At 43.4% G+C, this 4,965-nt stretch overlaps 1 pseudogene; it reads left to right on the forward strand.

Moving 5' to 3' along the window:
- Nucleotides 1–3,608: 3,608 nt before the first annotated feature.
- Nucleotides 3,609–4,764, forward strand: LOC126068823 (poly(A) polymerase alpha-like; annotated as a pseudogene).
- Nucleotides 4,765–4,965: the final 201 nt, after the last annotated feature.

Raw genomic sequence — 4,965 nt, forward strand, 5'->3', positions numbered from 1 at the left:
GGGGCGCGTCGCCTATGTGTGCTGGCTGTGTGGAGATTGCCCCCGGGGGGTCTGGCCCGCTGGAGTCACCGTCAGATCCTCTGCTTCCAGCCCCACGCCCAGCGTCAAGGCTCCCCTACTGGTACGGTGCACTCTCGACTCTAAAATCAGTCGCTGCCTCCCGGGGACTTCTTGTCCTTCCAGCCACGTGGCCCTGCCGCCCCCGAGAACCAGTTGGGCCTCCTCCCGGGGTTAGTTCAGATGGGTGGAGCAGGTCCCCGTGTTTGTGCCGTGACCGAGTATCCCGACTGGGACGCTGTTCTCCTCGCTCCAATACCAGCCGCTGCCTCCCAGGGACTTCTCCTACCGGCTGCGTCCCACGTCGCCCGCGCGACCTGGCTGGTCCCCTTCCCGGGGTTAGTTCAGGGGGGTGGAGCAACTCTCCGTGTTTATGCCGTACCTGCGTCCAGTCCAAATCCCTGCGGGACGGTTCCCCGGCTCGGACGCTGCTCTTTCTGCTCCAAGTCCAGTCACTGCCTGCTGGGGACTTCTCCTACCGGCTGCGTCCCACGCCGCCTGTGGAACCGGCTGGTCCCCCTCCTGGGGTTAGTTCAGGGGGGTGGAGCCGCTCTCTGTGCTTGTGCCGTACCTGACTGGTACGCTGGCTCCAGGCTCTGGAAACAATCGCTGCTTCCCCGTATTAGTTCGTTCTCCATCTCTAAATCTGTGTTTGTTGTTCAGGGTTCGTAAATTGTTATGTATGTGATCGATTCACTTGTTTTTCCGTGTCTTTGTTGTAAGAGGGATCTGAGGTAGCGTCTGCCTAGTCCGCCATCTTCTGCTCTCCTCGTAATTGTCAATTTTTGAACTAATTGAGGAACCTGTGACCATTGTCCTTATAGCCCTTCATAGAGTACCTTGCTAGAGGTTGATTAGAAGCTCAGTTTTATATCTTGTCAGATCAACAGCAACTCAGCATTATGTGCTGAAAAGATTCTTCCTAACATGTAGAAGATGGAATTACGGCAATATGTTTTCTCTGTCCTTAAATTTAAAATGTTGAAGAGCCATTTCTTGCCTATGAAAGTTGTAAATGTTATACAACATATACACGCAAATATATAACATATATGTATATATTTACATAAATAATATTAGCTAAAGTTGATGGGGATGTGGGATATTTGATAATCCCACATATTGCTGGTGACATTGTCAAATGGGAAAAAATTTGTCAATGTCTATCTTGAAATATACAAATCTTCATGGCTATGACTCTTTCAGAGAATCTGTCCAAAGATCCTGCTACTTGGGTACTGCTTTCGTAGCTGCAGTCTCTTTGGGGTCCAGAGTAAATATGGATATGAGAAAGAACAATTGGACTTGAAGAATCTTAAATATTTGCTAATTTCAGAGTGCCCGCCTGCACCGTGATAAAAGAATTGACAAAGATTGATGTAGATTGAACCTCTTCTCCCCTTTGACCTATTGTTCACAAAGCCCTCCCTATTCAGCTCCATCACTGTGGCAAACCATATCCCATGTGAATTAATAGGGGTGTTAGCAGAAAACCTGGGCAGAGTGAGCTTGCAATTGTGGCCTTCAAGATTAATGCAGAAATGCTTGTCATTTCAGGTCCCATTTGGTAACCCTTTTTTTTTTTTAAGGCTTTTGGCACTTCGTGACCTACTACAGTACCTGCCAATGAGTGTGAGCAGAGTCCTCACTTGGTTCTCCAAGCTTGTGATATCTTTGTACCAAGGACATCATTTATGTAACAGGACGATAAATGAAATTCCTCCTGTATGCTCAGAAGGAGGCCACAAAGGCTGACAAGAGAATAATAGTTGCTTGGTAACCACACGATCCAAACGGAGGGGCTGGTTCATCTATGCAGGCTTTACAAAAAGGGTGACCCAAGGCTGGATCTTCCAGAATAAACAGATCACCCACTTCCAGCTCATATAAAAGGTTGAGATTAAAAAGTCATGATAGCTTATGTCATTTGTGTTCGTCTGTTTTTGGCGTGTTTTACTTTATAATTTTTATTAAAGTATAATATCCAAAACAGAAGTGCACATATTGTAATCGTGCAGCCCAATAAATTTTATGAGCTTACTTCGACCATTTTATTAGCACCAGATCAGGAAGCAGAACATTACCAGCACCCAGAGGCCCCTTGGGCTCCTTTCCAGCCAGCCACCCTGCTAATCTTCACTTTGAACAGCAAAGAAAAGCTTGGTCTGTTATAAGGTTTTATATAAATGGTGCCATACAGTATTATTCTTTAGAGCTTGGCTTTACCTCATGAATATTGTGTTTGTGATATTCAAGCATATGGATGTCTGCGGTTGTAGAATGAGCATCCTCAGTGATGTATAGCATTCTGTTGTGTGAATATATCACCATTTATTTTTCCATTCTGAGCGGGCAATTAGGCAACTTTCAGTTTGGAGCTATCACAAATAGGGCCTCTATGGACATCCTCTTCTAGAACGTGTGTGCAAATGCCAAAGAGTTCTCCAAAGTGATCATACCAACTAATACTCCCACCACCAGCAAAAGAGAGTTCCTCTTGCTCCGTATCTTCTCTAACGCTTGGGATTTTCTGTTGTTTTCATTTTAGCCACTCTTTTTTTTTAGTGGGTGTGTATGAGTCAGAATCAACTCGACAGCAGTGGGTTTGGTTTTTTTTTTTTTTTGGTTTAGTGGGTGTGTGGTGTTAAGAGGATTTACTTCAAGAAAGATATCAGTGTGCTGTGCTTGCCTCACCTCAATTGAAGCTTCAAGATCCATACAGAGAACTTCAAATGTGTTTCCAAGAGTTTGAGAAGCAAGAGGACAAGCACTTGACTTATGTCTCTGAACCCTAAAGGAAAGGTCTATGGCTGATGCTGCTCCTCAATGATGACAGAGTAGAGAGGCTTCTCCTAATAGCCAGCTCCTCTTCCAAAAAATGTGGGGAAGCAGTACAAGTTTCCTGGGGACCAACTTTGACCTTGAGAAAGGGATCCATTCTAGGGTTTTCTTAAAATTTACTCCACCCAAGAGAATTGATTGGAGAAACATAGGACTTCCAACCAAAAGGTATAAAGACGAAAGCCCAGGGCAGAGGGTGAAGTTGTATACAGTCAGCCAGAGAAGAGGCATTCCCCTCACCAAGGGGTCTAGGTGGGAGGTCTCCAGTGAGAACCTAAAAACATACTCCATGGTGGAAAGAGGTATCACTGGAAAATACTATAGACAGAGTCCCAACACCAGAATCCAGTTGTATCAGCCACTTAAGTTCGTGCCCTTTTCACCATTGCCTTGGACCCCGTAATACTAGCCAACAACCAGGAGAAGAAGACAGTTCATACCCTTTTCCAGTTTCAGGCTTTCAGTATTCATGCAAGTCTGTGCTGTGGGAGGAGAAAAGTTTAACAGTGAATAACTTTGGCATTTGAAGTAACGCTAGAATTAATTATGAGATCAGACCAAATGCATTAATGCATAAATTTTTTTTTATGGTTTTAATGCTTAAAATTGTTTTTTTATGACTTAAGAGAGACTGGGAAAACTAGAGGAGGTGTCCAAGATTTCGTTCAGGAATAGAAAATAATTGTTTTAAAGTAAGAATTAAAAGGAAGATGATGGGAAAGAATAAGGAAGAGCTTCATACGATACAGGTGATTGGTTAGTGTTTTAAAAAAATCAACTTAAAAACCATGAAAGCCTCAATGTTGGTCATCTATGCTATTTAGGTTTTCACAGATACAATTTACAGGCAACACTAAGCAGCAAAGGAGCTTTGGCAGCACAGTGGTTAAGCACTCAGCTGCTAACCAAGCAGTCAGAGGTTTGAACCCACCAATCTCTCTGTGGAAAAAAGATGTGGCAGTCTGCTTTCATAAAGATTACAGCCTAGGAAGCCCTGTGGGACAGTTCTACTCTGTCCTACACGGTCACTATGAGTCAGAATTGACTGGATGGCAATGGGTTTTAATAAACAGCAAGATGTTTGAAATAAATACGTAAATTAGAGCAATGCATGTAACACAAAGCAACTTCAAGAACTATCTGATCGTGTGCTTCGGAAAAGGAAAAAGCATTCAACAGAAGTTGTGAGGTTGACAGCTCTAAATGACAGCAGACTCTACTTATCAAAGGATAGTGATAGCAGCCTGTCTACTTCTACTAGTACTCTGAAAACTGGTCCACTGAACTGTTCTGACAGCTCTTAGGGCAGAAACAGTCCTGCTCCAGATGTAACAGCATTTGTAACCAACATACAGGTTACTGAAGACACAGTGCCACAAATAAATTCCAATGAAAGCTCAGGGGGAACACAGAGTGAAAGCATTCCTCACACTGCCATACAACTAGCCGCATCTCCACCACCAAAGGCAGTTGTCTCCAGAGTGGTTTCTTCAACACGTCTGGTAAACCAACCACCTAGACCTTCAGGAAATGTAGCAACAAAAAATACAAAATCTTGTAATAAGAGTCAAAAGGGCATCCTCAGCTCTTGAAGGAGAGAGTTCCAAGAAAACCAGAACAGAAGAGGATACAACATTGTCTTTTTGAGTGGACATAATGAAACAGAAATGAAGAAATAACTTGATACAGACAAGTGCAACTCAATCAGAAACTGTTGAGACAGTGAGTTCTCTGTTGGTCTCTCAGAAAATATTCAGTACAGACCCTTCTGATATCTCTACTCTCTCAGCAAATCCTACTCCTGTTATCAAGAATTCAATAAGACTGAGATTGAATGGTTCAAAACAAGCTCAGGGGGGTCTATAAACAACATCTGCCAACTCAACCTGCTGTCTTCAACTGCTAAAAAAGGAGAATGTAGCGTACAAGATTAGACATGACAAAAAATGGATTTAGGTTTATTTAATGACTTCCCTTACTGGGCTAATCAGCACTTGATCGAAAGTCCTGGTTAGTATGTGCAGCCAGGTGTGCTATGATTAATTTGTTAGCAACAGTGTGAAGGAT

This window comes from Elephas maximus, chromosome X (genome assembly GCF_024166365.1).
Source record: "Elephas maximus indicus isolate mEleMax1 chromosome X, mEleMax1 primary haplotype, whole genome shotgun sequence".
Classification (NCBI taxonomy): domain Eukaryota; kingdom Metazoa; phylum Chordata; class Mammalia; order Proboscidea; family Elephantidae; genus Elephas; species Elephas maximus.